The 24,994-nt window shown below is 43.6% G+C and overlaps 1 protein-coding gene across 41 annotated transcripts in view; it reads right to left on the bottom strand.

Annotated features, from left to right (window-relative positions):
• Positions 1–24,994, bottom strand: part of LOC144247416 (uncharacterized) — a 185,067-nt gene that overhangs the window by 8,088 nt on the left and 151,985 nt on the right. For 38 of the 41 annotated variants that reach the window (XR_014950028.1, XR_014950024.1, XR_014950025.1 and 35 more), the window contains one exon: positions 17,707–24,994. The gene's annotated coding sequence lies outside the window, so the exon portion shown is untranslated. The other 3 variants (XR_014950015.1, XR_014950018.1, XR_014950019.1) reach the window with 3 other exon arrangements.

Raw genomic sequence — 24,994 nt, 5'->3', positions numbered from 1 at the left:
AAGTGGCAGATTTTGCATGAAAAAGAACCCAGATATGTATATTTTATATAATATAAAGTATATTTTATATATAATATATATTTTATGGAGCAAGGAGTGCCTTCAGTGGCTCCAGAGAAAGATTCTGGCTGTTGGCACTAAAATAAGAGTGAGAAAAGGTGGATCTGAACCTTGACCTTCGGTGGAGCCACTGAAAGTGGCAGATTTTGCATGAAAAAGAGCCCAGAAATGTATATTTTATATAATATAAATGTATATTTTATATAATATATATTTTATGGAGCAAGGAGTATCTTTAGTGGCTCCAGAGAAAGATTTTGGCTGTTGGCACTGAAATAAGACTGAGAAAAGGTGGATCTGGACCTTAACCTTCAGTGGAGCCACTGAAAGACATGGATTTTGCACAAAAGGAGCCCAGAAATGTGTATGTTATATAACATAAATGTATATTTTATATATTTTATGGAGCAAGGAGACAAGGAGAGCTTTCCTCGTGCTGCTCCACAGCTGCATCTCACTTCCAGCAGGGCCTGGCTCACGGCAAGGGAAGATTTGCAGCCCAGGATATAACTCATGATGAGCTCAAGTGGGAATCTGAGCCGTGGCATTTGAATTTCAGAGATTTTCCAAGGCAGGAGAGTCCCTCTGTTCTTGCCTGAACTTTAGATAAGCACACGCTGTGCCACGGCTCTGCTTTCCTCACAGCATTCCTCGAATTTTCACTGCAGTAGGAGGAAAGGGAGAGGGGGGAAAATTGAAAAAAAAAAGAAAAAATTAAAAAGGAGAAAAAAAAAAAGACAAATGTTAAAAAGGGGGAAGAGAGAGGGAGAAGTTTGATTTCCAGGAGGTGTTTTATTGCGGGGATACCCAAAGGCTGGATTCAATCCCAACTCCAGCCTGCTCTCACACAGACAAAGCTCCTCCAAGACCTTCCTCCCCTTCCAAAGGCAATTTTTGGAGGCTTTTCCTGGGCTTCCATGCCCTGACCATCCCCAAATAAATAAATTTTCATCCACCCAAATGAAGCTTCAGTCACTTTTGTATTTTTTTTTTATGTCTGGATCAGAACACGGGGTTAAAAATGCTCAGAAACCCACAAAGCTCAGTCCCACTTGCCCTTATTTGCTGATCTATCACCAACTCAGGTTGCAGAAATGGAAATAAAAAAATAAATTAATAACTAATATAACTAAATAAATGAATATAGTTAAATTAAAAATATAACTAAAATATAAGAGAAAGATGATATATAAAATATATAAGATATATAAGATATATAATATATATAAGATATATATATAAGATATATAAGATACATAAGATATATCAGATATATCAGATATAAGATATTGATATATAAAATATAAGATATATAAGATATAAGATATATAAGATATATAAGATATATAAGATATATAAGATAAGAAATATAACTAAAAAATAAGAGGCTGAAAAGACAGTGAGATAAATGATACACACAGCAATAGACAGAAGCAATTAATTAGATATAGCTGATAGACGTTCTCAAGTAAAACAAATATCAGCTCCCAGGGACTTGGTTTTTCCCTTGTATTGTGAGATTTGATCAATTAATCTTCGTTAGAATGCCTTTTTTTAAGATAAATCAGCACTTGAAGTTTTGAGCAGGTTCATTCCTTCCTTTGCTAATTCCCACGGAGCCTTTTCTCCTCCTGGAAGTTCATTTTCGAGCCTGGCATTTTGGCTCCCATTTTGTTTCTGAGGCAGACAACAACAGCCAAACCTATTCCTTTCTTACCAGATAACGCTCGTGGCTCGTTACAGAATTCTCAGGCTGTAAATCAACTTGAAAAGCTAATTTAAGGATATTCACTTGCACTATTCAGGGCTGTATAAACATTCCAAATCCCAATTTTTCATCAAGACATATGCGAGCATTTAAAAGGGACTTAAAAGAACCATTTTGCAGCTGAAGGGAGAAGACCGAGCTCCGGCGTTTTATTTTTTTCCCTCCAACAACTATCATGTAATATTAATACACAGGAAAAAAAATAATTAAAAAAATATATATTTCCAGTGTCCCTGTGTATTTATGAGGTCCTAAGGGGTGGCAGAGTTCTTTTAGCCCAGAGGAAAGCTGGAGGAAACTGCAGGAATGAGAGCGACCGTGGAAAACATCAAATACGCGACAGAATTCCTCGGTCCGGCGCAATTCCTTGCCCCGGTGCTGTGGTGTTGGTTTTCACTGTATCTGCTGGTTTAATTTGGTTTAATTGTTTCTGCCTGTTCAGCCCTTTGTCTGCCCAAACCCCCTCGCCTTAGGGAGATTTCAGAATCAAAAGGTGGGACGGGGCTTGGGCAGGAAATGAGCGCTGGTGGCACGGCGGAATTAAAGGACAAAGTTCAGGAGTGGCTCTAGGAATGGCTGGATTCATGCAAATTTTAGGGTTTTTCCTTCTCCTCTTGTTGTTGGGTTTTTTTGGTTGGTTTTGTTGTCACTAATCCAAAAAAACCTCAAAAACTCTGTGTTTGTGATTCTGGAATTAAGGAGAAAGTTCGGGAGTGGCTCTAGGAATGGCTGGATTCATGCAAATTTTAGGGTTTTCCTTCTCCTCTTGTTGTTGGGTTTTTTTGGTTGGTTTTGCTACCACTAATCCAAATAAACCCCACCAACCTTGGGGGTGTGACTCTGGAAGTAAAGGAGAAACTTCAGGAGTGGCTCTAGGAATGGCTGGATTAAGGCAAATTTTAGGGTTTTTCCTTCTCCTCTTGTTTTTTTTTCTGGTTGGTTCCGTCACCACTTCTCCAAACAAACCCCACCAACCCTGGGTTTGTGACTCCAGAGTTAAAGGAGAAACTTCAGGAGTGGCTCTAGGAATGGCTGGATTAACACAAATTTTAGGGAATCTCCTCCTCTTCCCACTCTTATTGCTGTTGGGTTTTTTGGGGGGATTTTGATTGGCTTTAGTGTCACTTCTCCAAACAAACCCCACCAACCCTGGGCTTGTGACCCTGAAATTAAAGAAGAAAGCTCAGGAGTGGCTCTAGGAATGGGTGGATTAATACAAATTTTAGGGTTTTTCCTTCTCCTCTTGTTTGTTTGGTTTTTTTCTGGTTGTTTCTGTTGCCATTTCTCCAAATAAACCCCACCAACCCTGGGTTTGTGACTGGAATTAAGCTCTAGGAGTGGCTGGATTAATACAAAATTTAGGGAATCTCCCTCTCCCTCTGCTCTTGCTTTTATTTTTGGTTGGTTTTGTTGTCACTTCTCCAAACAAACCCCAAAACCCTGGGTTTGTGCCTCGACCCTGCTGATTCCTGCTCCCCGTGGATCCCTTCCCCACGTGGGAGGTTTTGGAGACAGAAAGAAGGAGAGGGAGCAACACTGGGGTTTCTATTTTCGGTGGGGGAGTGCAAAGTGAGCTCCCAAAATTCCTCACGACGCCCATGGCACGCTCCAGGAAAATAAACAGAGCTGGCATCGGGATCTGTGCAAGGAATCTTATTTTTCCTCCTTTTTTTAAGTGCATTCTCATCCTCCTCTCCTCTTCTATCTCTCCCTTTCCCAGATTTTTTTTTCCTCTCATGTCTTTGGACAAAAGATTCCACAATCAGAGATGCAAACACCCAGCAAGGAGGATATGTGCTTCAAATGCCACATGGCCAATAAAACCTATTTTACAGCAGATCTCACCTTTTACAAGCAAATTGACCACTGTAAGAAAAAAAAAAAAAAACTGGCCCAAAATCCTGGTGTAAAACAGCCCCTAACACCCCAACCCTTAATTACAGCTATTTAAAAAATTATCTGAAAAATGCACAGTTTAAAAAAAAAAAATTAAAAATTGCAATAGTGAGAGTTCCAGTATCCAACCAAACCAACCAAAAGGTACGAGGCCGCAGATTTCAGGAATTAATTTGGGTTAATTCAGATGGCAGAGATGAGTTAGGCAAAATAACAAGCAATTACCTTTTCCTGCCTTTGAAGAACAATGAACTTGGGAACCGGTCCAACTCTAGGGAGAGTGATTACAGATTTTCTGCTCACAGAAACCTCTCCCTCCTCGAGACATACAACACGTGTGTACATATGTACTTTTTATGGCCATCCACTGATCTGCAGTCCATAACACTTGCAGGATTAATTAAAGATAAAATTCAATTATTTATTACATACCCTGCTAATTATTTTTGAAGCTCCATAAAGAGAGCAGGAAAAGCTGCCCAACACAAGCCATAATTAAGCAGAAAGGCAGCATTTGTGTGGTCACTTGGCCAATCCAACATGCAAAACGTTTATCATTTAACCATTTCCTTTATATTGTGCACCAGCCTAGGAGGGTTTGAACGCTGGGCAGGATGACAAATTAAATCTAAATTTGAGGAGGGAATATCTATTTCTACAAGTTTCGACAATCACTTTAATGGATAATAAGCAATGTTAAATAAAACATGCAGCTAAATAGGCATTAAAGGCTTTTTACATAGTTGGAAGAAAAGAAAACAGTTTTTTTCTCTTTTTTTCCCCTTTTTTTTTTTTTTTTTTTTTAATGCTGCAGACTGCAGGCATTTTGGTCTATCTCTGTCAAGTGCAATTCTTTCTTGATGAATGACAAGGTACGATAATAGGCTGCCGTTACCAGGGCAACCAGACAGCAGAGCTGTGTGCCTTGAATTTTGTCATCTGAAAATGAAACCAGAAGCAAAAGAAAAGCTGAGAATCGAGCGACAGATTAACTCTGAGGGGGGGGGACTGGCGGGGGGAGAGGGAGCACAGGAGGAGGAGGAAGGAGAGAGCAAGGAGGGGGAGAGGGGGCTGCATTACAAGCAATTAAAATTACTGTAATCTGTGCTCGCTGTGTGTGTCTGGGTTGCAGTTGCAGCTATCATTTGTCAATAAAGCTTCCAGCCCTGTTTTCCCCACTGTTCTCTTTGTTCCAGATATCTGGAGGGCTGGGAGGGGGGGAAATAAAAAAAAGCTTTAAAAAGTACTTTTTTGGGGCACTCACCTGTACAAGAGGTGGTTCTGCAGATTTGCTCCCAGCAGCTCTCCTGGTTCCACCCTGCATGAGGGTGGGGATGCAACACTCATTTCTGGATAAAATAGGATATCCCATGGATAAATGGGATCACGTCAACACAAAAATCCCCCAAGGATTTACCCAATGGCCTCACCTGGGCCTGGGAGAGGATCAGAGCCATCCCCACGGGAATTGGTTTTGTCTCACAGGGACAAAGTTGGGGACATTCAGCCAAAGGTTGAAAGCAGAAGAGCTCAAGGGGGTCAGTTCACCAACTCCGACCTGGCGTCGAATTTAAACACCAGGATGGCTGGATCTGGGCTTGGTTCAGCTTGGCTTTATGGAGATGAGCTAAAAGTCTCTCCTTTGTACCCATAAATTCCGCCCAAACAGAATCAACACACACACAAGCCTTGGGTTTATAAAAAATACCCAAACTGCCAAGTTTGAGCTGTAGATGCACGGTGTAAATGGCTTCACAAACTCAAAATATTCCCAGCTGAGCCAAAAACTCTGCCTGCCCAAGCCCCGGGAACTAAACCTGTGGCAAATTTCCTCAGCCCCGTAACCTGAGACCTCACAATATTCGTGTTTCACCCTCTTCCACTCCCTCCAGAGATTTTTACGGATGTCTCCTCTCCCTAACCTCCTGGGCTCGCAGATTAAACTTCACTCCTGCAGTTTTGTGGAAGAGCTGTTGATAAAATAACCCTCCTGTAATTTCTCTGCAGTGCCTCAGGCGAAACTCCCCGCGATCCTTGCGCTCTGTGGGTGAATCATTAGGCTCCTGTACCTCAGAAATTGGCATTTCTGCCAAGTTTGACGATGAGGAAACCGCCACAAAGAAAAAGCTGCCTGAGTCAGACCCTTTGAAGAGTCCACGGGACTCTCTCCTCCTCCTTCAGCTTGGACCAGGCTTTAACAGCACTTGAAAAAAGGATTTTCGATTCCTGGCTCACAGCTTCAGGTCTCATTAAGGCCAAATTTCTTCCCAACGAGCTTTGTCTGAAAACATTGATTTAAAACGTAGTTAACTCAATTAAAAAAGAATGCAAAGCAATAAATGTTGCCTAACCAAAATTACTCCACCTTTGCACAGGAAAATTATACTCTGAGCGTGTCAGTCATAGAGATGACATGTTCTGGAAATAAAACTTCATAACCTATGCATGTTTTTACATGGGCAAGTCAGTTACCTGATTTTTAAGGTGTCTAAAGGAAGTGATCATCCCTCCTTTTTCTCTATAGTCTAATGGGTTATAGAAGAATGACTTAATTTTTTGGCATCTCGACCGCCTTTGAATATTTTCCATGGAAGAAAGAAGTGATTTTTCTCAGTATCATCGCTTGTGTGATTGGGTTTTTTGCCATGGCAAGCCCAGGACGTTTCAGTTGTGCTGATTTATTTTTACCCCACGCCTGTGTCTGCGTGGCACCGAGGAGAGGAGCCCCTGCAGCTCTGGCAGCAGCAGCAGCTTCCTTCCACAGGGACGAATCAGCTCTGGGTGTTTGGGGAGGGAACGTGGAAATTCATGCACTTACACAAAGTTTTGGAACTGGATCATCTCCACCTTCCAGCTGAGCTCCCGCACAGGTATCAGGAAGAAACGTTTTGTTTTTTGGGGTTGGAGGAATGATCTGGCTGCCCCTCCAGTCTCCATCCAAGCAAGTGGCCACCAGGGCAATTACAAACTTGTGTTTATTGCAAGCTGTTTCCAAACCCTTCCTATGAAAGTTGGTTTGTCCCTACTTTTCCATTCAGTTTTTGAGAGGCAGCAGGAATCTGCACTAGAATTTGTCACCAGCTGCATTTATAATATGGGAAGGTGTTACTCCTGATGATCTGGTAACCCCCAAATTGGTTTCGTCCAATGCAAAAAGGGGTTTTGTATTGAGGGGTTTTTATTATTTAGGGTTTTTTAAATTTCCTTTTACTATTATTTCATTTTTTTTTTCCTATTTCCTTTTCTATCCTCTCAGCATTCTCCTGTTTGTGCATTGTGAGAAAGGAAGAAAATGAGTTCTGCTTTATTTGAGCTGCTAATTCCCACAAATCAGGAGATTTGGGTAACACACTAAACTAGAGCCTTTCTCCAGCTGCCACACATCAATTCTACTTTTCCCATCATGTAGCACAGGTGTCTATCACCATTTGGGAAATCTCATGGCAGAACCATCAAAAACATTTGGGAAATGTTCCTTAAAACGGTGTCCTGCTTCGTCCAGTCCTTCTACCTGCTTTGGTCAAAAAAGACCAAAAACATCATTTTAAAGACATCATTTTAAAGACATCATCTACATATTAATTTTTACTAATTCTACACTGCTTTTCTCATAGTGGGGTGAAGCACAGAGCATAGCCACCATGATTATTTTAAATTTGGGAATGAATTAAGGCCTCAGAGCTGTCTTAAGCCACTAAATCATCCTGATTTTTAATCTTCCTTCATGCACCTCTGTGTTAACTCAAGCTGAGGCTGAATTATTGAATTCTTGTCCCTGATAAGCAGTGGCAGAGCAAGAGCTGGAGTTTACTCAGCCTTGTGCATCCATCAGCAGCGTGTCAGGCGGTTTCCAGTCCTGGAATCCTGATTAACAGTGGTGATGGAAGAGGCCCCTGGAAAAGAGCGGGGTTTTCAAACCCCTCCACGGAGAGGTGACAGCTCAACAAATCACCTTTGGATTTGTGAGCTCAGCAGATTGTTCCTGGAAGCTGTTGAGAGAAAATAAATATGGAAAACCACAATGTCATTTCTAAGAGTCGCTTTTCAGAGCCTGACCACATTTTAAGTATCTGCTAAGTGATGTCCTTTCTCCTCCCCTGCTCCCGGCCAAAACCAATGTTGTATCAATCTCCAGACAAAGACAAGCTGGGGTTCCAGACACCAAAACAAATACCACCTACAGCCCTCCTGAGTCACACAACTCATGTGATTTCAAATAAAAATAATACAAAAAAAAAATTAACGAAAGAAAAGCTCAACTAATTCTTAATCTGAGAGACTCACAGAAAGGAAATAACTCAGCAAGGCTTTCCTCTTTGTGAATGGCTCAGTGTTCGAGGGAGAGAGGATGAGTTACAAATGCGAAATAGCACAGCACATCTTTAGATAATAAATGAATTTTGCAGCTGGGCCCAAACCCACCCTGCACGGTGTGACCTCACAGGCAGCCCCTGTAAGAATTGTCCCTGGGAAGGTGCAAAGCTTCCTACCATGCCCATGGAGATGGATGATCCTGCATCCCTCAGCTGTGGGGCTGGACCAGCTCCAGCCTGCCGGAGCCCACCCTAGGTCAGGGTGGCTCCGTGTGGTGGAAAAGTCTCTCCTCCAGCCCGAGCTTCCAAAGAAAGGCTCAGCAGTCTCTGTTGGTCAGTCTCAAGGCAGTTTATTGCAAGTTATCTAAAAGATTTTCTTCTGGGGCTGCTGTGGTTTGCTCACAGCTCAGGCAGAGGCACACACACACCCTGACATCCTCTCTGACCCCGACTGCTTCTTCTCTCCCACCCAGGGCTGCTGCTGTCTTTGATATGGGACATTACGTGTTACATGGTTACAGTTTTCCCCAATGCCTATTACCTATATTAAATGGTGCTTTTCTATCTTTTATATGGTACATTACGTGTTACATGGTTACAGTTTTTCCCAAATGCCTATTACCTATATTAAATGGTGATTTTCTATCTTTTATATGGTACATTACATGTTACATGTTTACAGTTTTTCCCAATGCCTGTTACTTATATTAAATGGTGATTTTCTACTCAAAACCAATCTGTGAGTGCCAACATCACCAAGAACATGGAGGTGAGGAAGGAGAAAGAGGGAGGACAGGGCAGGCCCAAATCCCAAATCCATCTTAAAACCTCTGACCCCCATGTACAAAACCAAACCCCCCTGTACAGCACTCAAAAATTCTTCCCTCTACTTTGTAACTACTTCTACTCTAATATCTAAACTTTTGTGACTTCTTGTTCTTCCTGCAAGGTTGGTAACTCATTCCATGGCTCAAACCCAAAATCACAGCTGTTTGCAGCTGCCTGCCAGGGTCTCAAATGCTTCTGACCTGGGCCTGGAACATCCAAAAATGTCTGAGGGACATTTTGAGTTCTGACACCAGCCCTGGTTTATGGATCCCCATATGTCAGCACAGCTTCCAGAGCCCAGCCAGATCCCTTTGGGAAGCCCTGGACACTGGCAGGAGAAGCTTTGATATCTTTGCATGTGTCTGTCCTCCTCGTGGAGATCCCCTGGCTCAGCAAAATTCTCCAGGTGTCCTTCCTGAAATCTGCCTCAGGGATGAACAAAATGTTTAATAAGGACTGGGGAAAATGGCTCTTTTGGAGAGAAGGATAATGCTAAGCTTATATGCATGGCATCTGGGCTTTCTGGTTATGGGTACATTAAAATGTATTTAAATACTGGTATTAAATTAGAGCTTCTTGCTCTGAGTGCAGTTGTCCAATAAATTATTTCAGAAATGGCTTCAGACTTTTGCAATAATTGGTTTTTGGCAAGCAACAGGACTCTTAAAAGAGCCACTATATCATTCTGAGGAGATCATAAATGAGAGTTAACTCCTAGATACGGTCATTTGCAAAACCATCAGAGGTAATAACAAAATATGAGCCACTTCAAAATGGACTGCTGAGGAGGAAGCTGAGGGGAAAAAACCTGTCACCAACCCACAGCAGGCCAGCAAATGCAGGCAAAATGGATTCCAGCCTGCAGCCCAGCAGATCCCCTCTCTGTCAGATGGAGCTGGCAGACGAGAGTTTTTCTCTTTGAGAAGAATGCCAGAGCTGTCTGGTGGGCATCATCTCCAGTGGACACTGAGAACTGTGTGCTCCCAGCTCTGCTCTTCCCTTTGATGCCATTTTCAAGTTTCATTTTCAGCCTTCTGTTCCCTCCAATAAAAGAATGAACAAGCCTCTCTGATTTATTTTTTTCCCCCCAAAAAAAAACATTGCTGATCAACCTCTAACCACTGTTTTTCCTCCAGAGGGGTTTTTCACAGGAGCACAGAGCCAGGAGGAGATTTCCTCCTGCTCTGCAGAGCTGAGGGCAGGTTGGTTACCCATGCACCACATCCCAAACGATGGCACTGCTGACTCTGCTGGCACAGGCGTGGTGAGAACCTGGGAATTCTCCATCTCTGAGGTGGCCCTCAAATCTCTGCTCCCTCTGACCAGGGACAGGACCTGAGGGAACGGCTGGGAGCGGTATCAGGGGATGGTGTTGGGTGTTTGGAAAAGGTTCTTTCCCCGGAGGGTGGTGGGGCACTGAGCATTCCCACCAGGGAATGGAGAATGAGCTGCCAGAGCTCCGGAGCGTTTGGACAAGGTGGGATTTGGTGATCCCTGTGGGTCCCTCCCAACTCAGGACATCCAATAATTCTATAATTCAAGACTAATCCCAATTCGGGACATGCTATAATCCTATAATTCAAGAATAAAGCAGTGTCCAGCACGATGATGAGCCAAAATTAACTAGTTATCCATGAAAACACTCTGAAAAACACCCCTTGGACGCTCTGGATTTGAGGGCTCTTGATGGAGAACTGAAGGCCTCAATCCATAAGCCTCAAACTGGCAAGGGAGACCAAATATTTGGAGTATGACAAGAAGCAGCTTATCCAATTTAACTTATCTGTTTTCCTACCAGTTGGAGAGGCTCCTGCATCTCCTCTGGGGTGTGGGTGGGGGTTAGGAGAGCTGTCACACTTTGATAAGTAGGGCGCTCCGCTATGAAAGATTAAGGCCAGGGATGAGGACGCAGCTGAGTGTAAATGAGACTCCCAGGAGTGAAGATCAAAGTTGGGAGGAAAACCATAGTAAAGCATGAAAACCAAACTTCCTACCAGGAACTGAAGCATGCAAGGGCCATGGTGACTTTCAGCTTCCAGGCCAGAGGCTGGAGGGCTCACTGAAAGCTCTGTGCCAAGCTTGGATGCTCCTCACTGGAAACAGATGGGAAAAGAGGGGTTCCTGCATGTCCCAGGAAAAGAACCAACTCTGCAGGCTGGGGAATCATGCTAACAAAGCGAGACAAGATACAGCTTTGATATTTCTTGGCATTTTTCTCCTGTAAATATGAAGACCACAAGACTTTAAAAGAAGCCCAGAGGGTTTCTTGTCTGTGTGTAGTCATGTAAACCACTGCTCATCAGAGAGGATTTCTGGCTAAGGAATTAAAGCTGTTTCCTTCCTGGCCCCATTTGTTAAAGATTTTGTCTCTGCTGCTTCAGTCCATCATAACTGGCTGGGACTTCAGAGGATGGGAGAGGGAAAAATCTCTCCCACAACAAGGTGACAGCCATGAACACTCATCTGGTGCAGGAAAAGAAGGTGCACTGGTCTCAATGCCATATTCTCTTCATCACAGGAACTCTGCAGATGTTATTATTACCTTGGCCAATTCCCTCACTCTCTGAATGACTTCATGTGAAATTTGGGGTAAATAATTCAATTTCCCTGAGCCTGCAAAAGAGGGAGGGTTTAAATAATGATTGTACTTACCCTATAAACTGCAACTCAGCCATTAGATCCATCTTATCTGAGCATCTGATAATCTCCTGCTGCTCCCCACATTGCAAGCATTAAGTTTGTGGAAATATGGCATGGCAGGAGCAGGAATGAGGTCTGCGCTCGTGTTCAGGTCAGAGGAGGAATAAAAGGAACACGGAGGAGCTGCTTTGGCAGTGGTGCTTCTCACTTTGCAGATCCCAGCCTCCTTTAATTAACTTTTCTGAAGTACGTGAGGAAAGAAGGGTGGAACACTGAGCTCTTCTGGTGTGCTCTGACTGCAGCAGAGCTTCTCTCCAAGGCTATTTTCAGCAGCTGCTGCTCATTGCAGCTTCCAGCGGAGGGGAATAGGGGTGGCATCTCCCACTAAATATGCCAGCACTGTTGCCTGCACTACCACGTGTCAGTTTGGGGTTAAAAAGGATGGTTTAGGGTGCATGGAGCAGGGGGAGGCAGGGCTGCACCCTGCAGCAGGGCTGGGCAGCTGCAGGCGAGGGAGGTGAGCTCTGCTCTCCCTTGGAGGTGCCCTGCAGTGACCTGTTCCGTGCCCAGGGACACTCCAGTGTCCCTGCACTGGGACAGTGACCTCTCCCAGCGGCTGATGCTGGGCCAGCACCTTCCCTTTCACAGGGTTTATAGTGGGAGACAGCCTTCCTGGTTTCTTCTCCCCCTTCCCCACATTTTTCTCCTTCAGTTTCCCATCCCATCCTCATCATCCTTCTCGTCAGGTCACTGCCTCCCTCCACCTCCCGTTTACACTGGGGACAAGGAGTCAGATGGGAAATTCCCCATCCCCACACCCCAGCTCTGCCCATCCCCAGGGGCTTCCCTTGGTCACTGAAACCCTGCAGCAATAAATTTTAAATTTGGAACTGCACAGGGTGCAGAGTGGGAGATGCAGGAGAAGGGAGGAGCTAAACCACATAATTTGCAATTCCTGGGATGGAGCTGAGTAAGGGCTCTGGGTTCTCATCCAGGGTCAGGCTCATTTCTGTGCTGCTGCATTTCCACCCCAGCTTTACTTGTGAGCAGAGCCAAAACCCCATCACACCTTCCCCTCTGGCAGCAGAGCCAAACTCTGGGATGAATTTCCATCCACAGGCGACCTGGTTTTGTTTCCACCAGTTTTCCCCAGTGCTCTCCCTCTTCCCATGCCTGCAGAAAGCAATTCCTGACTGGGAGCACAGCATCCATCAACTTCCAGGAGAGCAGGAATATTTATATCAGCTGGGGATTGGACCAGATTATGTTTAGCTTTAGTCCCCCGTTTCAGAAACAATAATGTTATGAATAATCCTTTTATGTTCATACATCTTGTATAAATATCTGAAACATGTATAAAACCAAGGAGAGGAGGGAATTCATTAAGGTGGTCAAGGGGAATGTTGCTCTGAGGAACAAGGGGCTGCTTAGGAGAGTTAAAACTGGTTTATCCCATTACTTTTTCTTTAGAAAGAAACCAGGGAAAACTAAATCTAACAAAATTTTTCTGAACAATGGTGAGTATTAGTTTGTGGAAGCATATTCCTGAGTAGCTCATGGGAGCATTAGTGTGTTAGTTCAGCTGCCCTAAAATATGCATGATAGTTTTTCTTCCGTGTTTTGCTGCAAAATTCCCGATCAGGCAGGTCCAAAGTCTGGAATCAATAGTAATTTTTCAACAGAGTTCCACGAATTTACAGGCAGGCCCCATGTGCTCATTATTCAAAATAAATGAAGGGAAGAAACAGTGAATCAAAATGTGACAGGGGCTGGGATTTTTGGAAAATCCCTCTAATTTTAAAGAGACCTTCAAGCCAACTTTTTAAGACAAAACAGGGCATGCATTGAATTTTCAGCTCAATGACATCATGTCACCCTGATTTCATCTGGTCCCCGCATGTTCTTGGTTCCAGTGTTGTGATTTATTACCATTTGAATGATAAAGCACCCAAGAATGTTCAGGCAATTGGATTAGCCCATTGACTGAATGTACAGACAGATATTTTTAGGAAAGAGGTGTCAGTTTGTGCAATATTAGATGGCCTGATCCGATTTTTTTTTACTGAGGGGGAAGGGGAATTTCCCTTCTCACATGGTTCTGGTGGTACCTCTGTGTTTGGTTCTTTTAAAGAGGAGAGCTAAATGACACAAGTTTTTTATTCACCAAAGCTGAGACCAAGTTCTTGACACCCTCTGCTGAGTCTTCTGAGAGAGAGAGAGAGAGGCTGGCAGGAAAAACCAAGCCCAAATTTTGCCTGCAGTTTAAAGAGACTCAGGGCACGGATTTTGGCGTTCCCACATTCTGTAGGGATGGGTCAGCAACGACAATTTATGGGGAGCAGGATTAGAACACATGCAAGCCTCTGGATGCCAAGTTCTTGATTCACACCATCCCATCCTCATAAATTATCAGGTGGATCCTCCAAGCTGGAAGCTGCTCAGACCCACAGCTCCAGACAGACAGACAGGATGTGGGGAAAAAAAACGATGCTCCTGTCTTTTGTTTGACAAATATTTTAGGACAAGGCTCCACGCCAAAGCAAAAATAACCCTGAAAAACTGGAATAATTCATGAATAACGTGGCACGACAACAAAAGGTTCGTGTTAGGGTAGTGGATTCTTTAATTCAGCCAAGAGGAGAAAGTGCTAAAATCAACACAAAGGGATCCCATTAGGAGATGAAAGGCTGGCTGCAATCCCTTTGGTTTACTCAGCTGGGTCACTTTAGGAGCACTGAGTGCTCAGGTGTGGCCTAATTCTCCTTTTCTTGTGTTCCTAAGCGGGGCAGGGGCTGAGGGCGTGTTTGGGTGGGAAGGGAATTCGAGATGTGTATTTCGAACCATTCTGGCCATCCTACACCAAACTGGTTCAGTTCCACACAAATCAGGGAAAGGGCCACGATGGCTCCAAAAATTTCTTGCTGTCTCAACAGCAAACTCTTCATTTCACATGAAAGCATCAGCAGCCTCTGGGAAACAGATTAAATCTAGCTCCAAACTTCCTCTTAATATGGATAAAAAATGTCTAGGAGGGCTGGCTGGACTGGTCCCAGCAGGAACGAGACTTCCTGCTGCTGAGCCCTTGGTTCAGTGTTTTAACATCTGATCTTACTGTCCCTGGGTCAAAATGATGCCTGGTGCCATCCTGACAATCACACTACGGTCAGCTTAGGAAAGAATTCCTTCCAGTGCATGTGTGGGTTTTGAATCCACCAAAGTCCAGCTCTCAGGAGCAAGGCAAGGCTCTGAAGGCAGCATGTAGAGAGAGAAAAAGCCAAAATTCAGAGATTCATGTAAAAAAATGGAAAGGAGCAAGTTTAAGTGCTCATTATTTTAAACATCTCTATTTTTGCATCTCTTCTAGTAGTAAAAATGATTGGGTTTATGGAAGAAACATCGAGGCACCACCAATGATTTGGTTTATGGAAGAAACATTGAGGCACCACCAATGCTGAGGATTTCAGGGATTAATTGCTTAGATATTGCTAATTGTGAGGGGAGGGAGGGGGTTCACCAGAGGGCTGTTACCTTTGTCTTGTGTTTTAGCAGCAAGCAGGGAAAAGCTGAAAGGAAAGGATATGAAAGGATATTCTGGGCCATGTGATGTAAAAATAGGGGCAGGCTGCCATCAAAATCAGAAATTCCCCAATGGAATTGCCCTCCCTGGTTAATCCCCCACTTGCAGCCTCCAAACCCCTCTGGGCTGGGCTTTCCTGGGCCTCCTGGCAAGATTTACATGAAATATAAAAATCCATGAAGGTAATTCTGCAGTCAGTGCTGGAGATGGAGCTGTGAAATGATCCCAAAAGAGCCAGTGCTTCCCAGGCAAAACCTGTGCTTTATTCCAGGGAATTCCCTGATATTCCCAGACCCACCTCACTGCTGCTGGATTTATCTACCATGAGGCCTGGCTGGCTGTGAGGCAGAATTTAATGATAGAGGGAAATATGTGCAGAATGAGGGGTTTATCACGATCTATTTAATAAATTAAATTAATTAGGAAGCAGGACTTCTGCAGCTTTTGAGGTCAAAACAACCTGAGCATATCAAGAGGTCTTGACTGAGCCAAGATTTGCCTGGGCAATTTTTTTCTGCGTGACTTTTCTTCTGACTAACGTTGAGTTAACAGAGGAAAATCTTCCTTAAAAGCTGTGCAAGCTGCCAAATGCAGCACACTCAGCTCCAAACACCCAAAAACACCCAAAACCACCCAAAAACTGCTTGGAGGGGGGGAGCCAACAATTTCCAGTGCACTCAGAGCTGCTGGGGGCACAGCTTTATCCCCCCACTGCTACATGACCTATGCTGGAGGTGTCTGTAAAGGAAATATTTGAAAACTGAGGGTGCATTAGAGGAGTGATTGCAGCATGGTGATTTATAGCTGCAGTAATGGACTGGGTCTCAGCAGGCTGAAATCCAATTATCAGCCCTGCCATCTCAGGCAAAATGCTTCAGCCAAACTTTCTAATCAGTGCTTTTAGGTTTGGGTTGCTGTTCAGAGGTGCTCAGCACTTCCTCACCCCACAAAATTAACATATCCCTGGCTTTCTCCAAAGCAAACCCTCAGCATGGAAAGCCAGTCTCCCCTCCCCTCTACAGGAGGAAAAAATAGATTGAAAAAAAAACCCTAAAAGAACTCATTAAATCAGATTATATTTGATACTACTGTGCTTGATAAATATTTTCAATAGCTGGGTTGAAAAATCAATAATCAGGAAAATCAAAGTGAGGAAAAGAGGATAAAAATGGCAAAAATGAGGGATGTGATTCTCTTTCCTGTGTGGATCAGGATCAGGAACATTTCCACACCCACCTCACCCAGGGACTTGTGAGAGTTCATTGAGGCCTCTGCAGAAAGTGGCTGCAGCTCCACAGATGAAGTTGCTGTAGAAGAGCTGCATTATGAAATAATGAGGGGCCATCACATGTGAACAAAACACACTTGGGTATTTCTCCACATCTTTTAGAACGCTGTGGTGTTTTCCAGCAGCCTCATCCATTCCAAATCCGCAGAGGATCAAACACTTCCCAGAATATTTTGTCTTTTTTTTTTTAAATTTATTTCTGAATATTTTTTTTTTAATTCTGAAATGACAGCATTGCTATTTCTTTTTGGGGTGTTGAAACCAAAAAGGGGATTTAAAAAAAAAAAATAAATAAGGGAAGGTTTCACACAGCGTGTTCCAAAGGAACAAAACTTCTCCCTCGACATCTGTCCCTGAAGAACAGAGGAGACCTTGGGTTTCATATCTCAGCTGAAGAGATAAATGTGGAAACACCTCCCCCACTGTCCCACAGCAGTGTCGTGGCTGGGCTGGGACAGATCCCTCAGGAGAAATAACTGAATAACTGCTTCAGTTATAAAAAATAAACTTCACTTTTGCCTCTGGAGTCTCCTCTTGCCTCCCATCTCCCGGAGAATTGACACCAGCACAGAGCCCTCAAAAAATAGACAGAGGCTGTGCTTTGGTGGGAGAATTCCTCCTAAAATATCCCAAAATAGAGGCTGGGGAACAGGAGCAGTTTTATTTGCCTTTGCAGTGCCAGTTGGTGTGCCATGGCTGTAAGGAAAAGGAACATTTGGCTGCCTCAGGAATATGGGGACTTCAGCACCTTGTTGAATACTTTCAGCAATTGAACCAAAATGTTGTGTTTCTCCTGAGTTTTGATCACTATTTTTGAGTTGTCTGCTCAGATATTCCAAAAGGAATTGGATGCTGATGCAAAGACAGCAAAAAGGACACCACTACTTCAAAACCAGGGCTTCCCTCCTGCTACGGTTTCGCTGCATCATCTTCCAAAATCCACATTATCCCCCAAAACTACACACAGAAGGTCAGGCCATGTGAAAAAGAGCAAAGGGGGACGAAGGAAAACAGGAATTGTACCAAAGCTGTGCTGTTATTTCTGAATTATCCATCAAACAGGGGAGGGAAAAATACAGATTTCAGGATTTTTTTTCCCTATTTGGGCCTTCAGCAGTGAGATGCAACAAGCAGACACTGGTGGAGCGAGAACACAATTCAGTGGAAAGGCAGATTTTGTGTGTGAGGTGCTCCACGAGCCCACCAACCCTCTTCCCAAGCTGCCATCCAAACCCCAGGAAGAAGCCAGCCCCAAGCACTCCATCCAGGGAAGGAGGTGCCCTGGGGGGAAGGGGAGAAAGGGGTGAGCAAATGAGACAAACACACTTCAGGTAACTGATTTACAGAGGTGCCATTTACTGGATTCCTTGTGGAAAACCAAGTTCTTTGCACGTTCAGACATGATACAAGCACACCAAAGCAAAACCAAAGTCCACTGATGAATTTGTGATCCTTTCCACACCTCGAGTCCCGTTCCGGAGGAGCTGGAATCCAGGTGAGTGTGACTTTATCCACAAATGAGCTCGTGCACTGAGAGGACTCTTCTCAATCCTCAGCGTTTCTGATGCTTCACAGCATTTCTTGCAGAATTCATCCTAAAAGTGAAGCTCCCAGCAGGGCAGTCGGGTGAGAAGTGTGTGATGTCCTGGGAGCAGCAGGCACAGCTTCCAGGGAAAATTCAGCTTCTTGGAGCAGCCAGAGGGAGCAGGCTGGAGACTCCTCTCAGGAGCTGAGCTTCTCCTCCTCGCCTTTCCACCTTCCAGAGGGATGCAACAGCAAAGAGCACCAGGGTTTGGTTGGTGTTTGGCAGGAGCAGCCATGGAACAAACTCAATTTATTCAGCAGCAAGGAATCAACTCAGCCAGAGCTCATCCACTCCTTGTCCCTCGGATCCTTCAGCTGAAGGGTGGTGTGAGAGGCACACACTGCACAGCAGAGCCCGTGCTCATCCTTCCACCCATCCCTCCCTCCCTCCCAGCCCCCAAAACCAGACATTTCTATCGGATTCACCACCAGCCCACTGCTGAGACGCTGCTGGAGGTGGAGCTCTGCGAGTCGAGGCAGCAAAGAAATGATTCTGGAAGTGTCAGACATTTCAGTCCAGGAGATTAGAGATTCATTGACTGCAGTGTGGGAAGAGCTGTTAAATAAAAACAATTGCAAGCAGGCTCACCAAGGAAAGAAGAGATTCCTCCTTCATTTTGGAAATTATACATTTTTTTTTAATTGGTTGGAATGCCCTCATATATTGAAATACAGTGCAGAGCATTAGGTGAACAACAGAAAAACAGAAGAGAAAACGTGCATGGCTTGTTCACAGAAGTACCATGGATTTCATTGTTACATGTGGGGGGTACACCAGAGCATCTCCTGGCATGACAGAACCTCATTCCCAACCAGGAAAATTCCAGAGGGGAAGAATTTGTGCTTAAAGAAGAGCAGCCATGCAAACCAGGAGACAGAAATATCTTGATGTGCTTTGATTCCTTGGGCAAAGCACTTTTGGGTGCCTTTCCCCCTCCTACTCCCTGCTTTTACCTTGTATAAATGAGTCTCCACCTCTTTTTGGGCAGGGTAAAATCTATTTCCATGTTCTAGGGACAATTTCAAGGGAGGGTTTTTCCCTCCATGCATAACAATAATCCCAAACTGTAAGACCTTACCCCACTGCATGACTTGTGTGGGTATCCAAGGAGTCAAAAGCACCAAAACTGTAACACAGGAGCAAAGTTCAGTCTGGGCCCAGGGTAAAAAACCAGAATTATTGCAGAATCCAAGACTGATGTACATCTTCTCCATTATTTAAAGCAGGATATTTTTAACTGGCTGGCAAAATCAAATTTTCAGGCATTCCTTTGTTTGGCAAAGGGAAAAGGAACCCCAAATATATCAAACACAGAGGCAGTGGATGAGAGTTTGCAAATTCCTCTCGTGAACCTGGGGATGCATTCAGCTCAAAGGAGCATAACAAGATACTCTGAATAACACAGAGAGATATTCTGAGCAATATTTGATGCACCTAATTACTGAGAACGTGCCTCACTGAGTTTTCCAGGAGCAGGATCAACGCCCTGCAGCTCCTTGCCCATGGATAGGATCTGTGCATTGCCAACCTGGATTGAGCTCAGGAGCATTGGCACTGATTCCATGATTCCAGGTAAAAAAACTCATTAATCCAAAGGAAAAAAATAGATTTGTATGGCATGAGAGTTGTAGCTATCCTACTGAAGACCTAAAGCAACTCCACAGATGATGATGGAGCAATTCCCAGTTTGGTTTTGGCCTTGGAATGAGAGCCCAGGTTAAACCAGGGATCCCAACCCTCCTCTGGACTTGGCCACGCATTTCTCAACGCCCAAAAAAGAAGCTGAAACCAGCCAATCCAGCACCCCAATTACCTCTATAAAAACATCTCGGACTCCAGCACTCATCCAGCAGCTCCAAATGCCAGCCCCATCCCAACCAACCCAAGAGAGGCTCCTGGCTGAAAATTCCATCTTTCCAACGGATCCCTCGGAACAGATCTGCCTTTTCCTCTGCTATTGACTAAGACTGAAAATTCCAGCTAGGCATATTCATTTCCTCTAAATACCTGATTGCCTTCCATGGAAAATATTATCTTGAGGAAGTGCCCAATGAAATTGTGCAACTCTTTGCAACCTTTGGTGTTGCAGTATCAGGTGGGGAAGCAGCAGCAATACTGGAAAACACAGGATATCTTCGGGAAACCCCATGTATTATTAGGTTTGATGAGATCCATTTTCTTGATGGCTTCTGAAAGATCTTTGTGCTAATTAGCTAAGAATACCACTGAATTATTTAATTATCTCTACTTTTGTGCCATAAAATATGTTGTCATATCACACTCTGTCTTGCTGTTGCTCTTCATACTTAATGATGCCTTTAGAGTTCCTGATTTCCTTTGTTCTCCCTCTGCAAGTGGTTTTTGGTGGTGCTGGGAAAGGAGGGGAGAGCGCAGAGGGGAGGCCAAGCAAAATCTCGGATTTTGAAGAAATTTGGATGTGTGGGAAAATCTTTACACATGCTCATTTCCAGCTCCCTGTGCCATACTCAAAATCTATAGATTTATTGCTAATCCAACCAGGAATTTTTTCCAGAGAGGAAAAAAAAAAAAAAAAAAAAGGGAGAAAACACTCATTTGGAAAAAATTAAAAATCGGCAAGGAATGCTTTTTTTTTTTTTTTTTAACCAAGGAAGAGGTAAATTATGATAATTACTCTGACTGGTAGGGTCCTTAAGCATTACTAATTAGCATTTATTGCCTGGATTATTGAAACAATGTGTGTGTTCCCAAGAGTGAGGAAGAACTGGGATGCTCTTTCCTTGGGAGCCCTGGGAAAAAGGCAGGGCAGCAGGAATGCAGCACAGTTGGCACCGAGGCTCCTCGTGCAGAACTGGAATTGTACCTTTGGGAAACCCACGCCTTGAACTCCTCAACCCTGCCTTGCCTTCCCCCCTCCTCGCTCCCCGAGAAGGGAACAAAATTTAGGGTGGAAAAAGGAGGAGAAGGAACAATCCAACTGGTTTGGCAGTGGTCGGAGGTGCAGTTGGATGCTCTGGGAATTGCAGTGACTCCTGATATTCCAGGGATTGTGCACAAACCTCCTAGGAATAAACATTTTGTTGCTCTAAAGCACTGAGGTATGGCCAAGGAGTTAAAGGGTTAACAAATCCAACAAAAAACAGGAATATTATGGTATTTCCAACTGGCATTTTGACCAACTTTGTGAAGAGCGTGCAATCAGATTTCGGCATCAACAATTGCATTTTAATATCGAGCATTTATAATGTGATTTAAGTTCAGAATTAGAAATCGATCAGGAATTAATCAATCATCTAATCAGCACTAGCCACTACACAGCATCTCAACTGCAATTTGCTATCTGGCCCAATAAATCCTTAAGTACCTTGGAAATGATTCAGGGAAGAAAGGCAGTAAAAGTATTCTTTTTTCTTTTTCTTTTTTTTTTTTTTTTTTTTTTTTGTAGCTGCAACACTGTGCAACTTTAGGTCCTGTTAAACCCCTGGAAATAAAAATAAAAAGAGCAACAATGGCAAACTGCAGAATGCCTCGGACCTTTTATTTTTACCTTTTCCTGCCACCAAACCCTGTGTGCCTTTCAACTTGGGAGAGCAAGTTCCAACTCAGCCACAACGAGGTCAAAGTCACCGAGCTCAAAGCTACAGACAAAACTCTCAGACACCAGAGTTTTGCAAAAGTTAAGATTTTTCTTTTTTTAAATAACTGTATATAAATAAAAAATCCCATGCCTCATTTGCTTATCTTTCTCCTTCTTAATTATTGGCATCATATATTGCACAGAATATTTAGCAATGCGTTATATTAAATATTGTGGCAGTGTATTAGATACACTTTTAATTGAAACTCAATGCAGCCTGGTGTTTTTTTTATTTTTGTGCTGAAAAAGATCTTCAATCCTTATTAAGCTTTACTTATTCTATTTATTGATTAGATTAATGCCTAATAATTATTTTCTCTTCTATTTTCGTTGGAAGACACAAAACTGTCTTTTTGTCCACAGATTCGTTTTTTTTGTTGTTTTTTTTTTTTTTAATGGAAACATAAAATCGTGGAAACTGATGAAATTGTTGTTAGAAAAAACTCTGTAACACTAAAAGAAGAAAGCCTTGGAGCCAGGGGAATAAGCCAAAAAATAAACCTCGAGTGCCATATCCCTCCTTTTGTCTGCAGAAGGTAAAAACGGCGGCAGGAATCGTTCTGGGCTGAGCTGTATCTGCTGGAATAGGAACGATTCCGGCTGGGGATTTATCTGGAACAGAATACGATTCTGTTCTTTCTGGAAAATCATTCCGCCTGGGGATTTACCACGGGGCTGATTTTGAACATTTCTGGGCACGACCGAGAATCCCCCTGAACCTGCGCCTGGAATTCTGCAGCGAAGGGGGAAAATAAATAAATAAATAATAATAAAAAAAAGGATGTTTGGGGGGGAATCCTTCCATTCCAGCCGCTATTCCCTCCTTTTCTCCCGGCTGCAAAACCATCCTCGGCGGAGCGCAAAATTCGCTTTTTCCCTTCTTATTTCCATTCCCCCTCCGCTCGTTTTTTATTATTTTGGGGCCACCTCTGTCCCTTTAAAGCCGCAGCCCCGGTAATTGATGTGTCTGGGCCAGTCTAGACTGGGAGCGGCTCCCAATTCGGCAGCGCGCAGGGGCGCGGAGCCTGCGCGGGTTCCGTCCTCCCCCTCCCTGCCCTTCCCCATCCAACCCTCCCCGCCCATTGTTTTGCCGCAGCCCCGCACCGCGGACACAATAGCGACCCCCGGGGAGGGGACAGCGGGGAATTGGGGGGCTCAAAACGCGGGGATCCCCCGCCTCGGGATGCGCGGGATGCGGGGGATGCGCGGGGATGCGCGGGGGATCCAGCCCGGCCGCGCGGACAGAGCGCGCTCGCCCCTTGCCTTCCCTTCTGCGGGGGGAAAAATCGCGAATGAAAGCTAGGGGAAAGGGAAAAAAGAAAATAAACAACACGAAAAAGCGCCACCGAAAAGCATCACCAAAAAAAAAAGCACCCCCGAAAAAAGCACCAGGAAAAAAGCACCCCAAAAAGCATCCCAAAAAAAAAAAAAAATCCCAAAAAAAGCAGCCCCGAAAAAGCACCAGGAAAAAAACACCCCGAAAAAAACACACCGAAAAAAGCATCCCAAAAAGCATCAAAAAACAAACAAACAAACAAAAAAAGCAGCCCCGAAAAAGCACCGCGAAAAAGGACCCCCCAAAAAAGCACCAGGGAAAAAGCACACCGAAAAAAGCATCCCCAAAAAAAAATCCCAAAAAAAGCAGCCCCGAAAAAGCACCCAGAAAAAGGACCCCCCAAAAAAGCACCAGGAAAAAAGCACACCGAAAAAAGCATCCCAAAAAGCATAAAAAAAAAAATCCCAAAAAAAGCAGCCCCGAAAAAGCACCCAGAAAAAGGACCCCCCAAAAAAGCACCCGGAAAAAAGCACACCGAAAAAAGCATCCCAAAAAGCATCCCCAAAAAAAGCAGCCCCGAAAAAGCACCCAGAAAAAGGACCCCCCAAAAAAGCACCCAGAAAAAAATCACCCCGAAAAAATCACCCCGAAAAAAGCATCCCAAAAAGCATCCCCAAAAAAAGCAGCCCCGAAAAAGCACCGCGAAAAAGGACCCCAAAAAAATCACACCGAAAAAAGCACACTGAAAAAAGCACCCCGAATAAAGCATCCCAAAAACAATCCCCAAAAAAAGCAGCCCCGAAAAAGCACAGAAAAAGGACCCCCCCAAAAAAAGCACCCAGAAAAAAATCACACTGAAAAAAGCACCCCCGAAAAAAGCACCCCGAAAAACCACCCCCCAAAAAAAATCCCAAAAGAAGCAGCCCCGAAAAAGCACCGTGAAAAAGGACCCCCCCAAAAAAAAGCACCACGAAAAAGGACCCCCAAAAAAAGCATCCCCAAAAAAGGACACCGAGAAAAGCACACCGAAAAAAGCACCCCTAAAATGCATCCCGTAAAAAGCATCCCAAAAAAACACCCCCTAAAAAAGCACATCGAAAAAAGCACCCCTATAAAGCATCCCAAAAAAGCACCCCAAAAAACCCGATTTTTAGCGGGTGTGGTAATGGCTGGACAAAGGTGCGGGGCTCCAGCGCTCCGCATTGCAAATTTACCACGCCAAGCAGGTAACAGAAAATAAATGTGGCTCGTTTTGGAATTAAAGAAGGTCTGGAATAATAGAGAAATTCAGGAGGACGAGGCTTTCTTGGCTTTTTTTTTTTTTTCCTTTTTTTCTCGCGGAGGTAAAACGCCCAGTGAAATTACAGTGGCAAAAAAAACCAGCTAAAATTCATGAAAAATAAAAAAAAAATCAAAATCAAAATCAAGCAAGCAACCTTTTCCAGTTCAATAACTGTTTAACAACAGGAACCAGCAAACATATCCTAAAGCTCTTAAATATCAAAATGTTACACCGTCAATTAATTTTTGGTGCATCGTTTTAAGTTCAAGCATTTGCATTCAAATATCCAACAGTAATTTGGTGCCATAACAAGGTACAGTAACTTCATTATAAATCGCCTTGCAGAACAGAGATAAGAAATACAGTTCCAACCATAATTAATTTTACAGCAACATAAAAACATCTAATAAAGAAAAAGAGCAGCAGCAGGAAACATTTTGAACATTTCTGGTGCATCATTTACATATCATATTGCCCGGAAAAGCAGCAAAGCTGGAAATTCTAGAAAAGGACTCAAAAGAAAACTTCGGCATTTCTTTTTACTTTTTACTTTCCAACCATTAATACATGCAACCATTTTATTCTGCACTTTTATTTTTCCAACCTATAAAATCCAACCCATCTCCTGGCTTTTTATATTTTTTTTTTATTTTTCCTCTCTCCTTTTTTTTTTTTCTTTAATTTCTTTAATTTTTTTATTCCTTTTTTTTTTTTTTTTTTTTTTGGTGTGTCCATAGAGCACATTTCCAAGATTAATCGTTCAGTTTTAAACTTGGAAGCATGAGGCATGCTGGGATTTCAGCTGAGGTCAAGCACCAATGTACCGAGCTGTTACTGTCACGCTCTCAGGGTACTCTGTGTTGCT

This window comes from Lonchura striata, chromosome 24, assembly GCF_050655825.1.
Source record: "Lonchura striata isolate lonStrDom1 chromosome 24, ASM5065582v1, whole genome shotgun sequence".
NCBI classification, from domain to species: Eukaryota; Metazoa; Chordata; class Aves; order Passeriformes; family Estrildidae; genus Lonchura; species Lonchura striata.
This window is presented reverse-complemented; position numbering and strand designations above follow the sequence as displayed.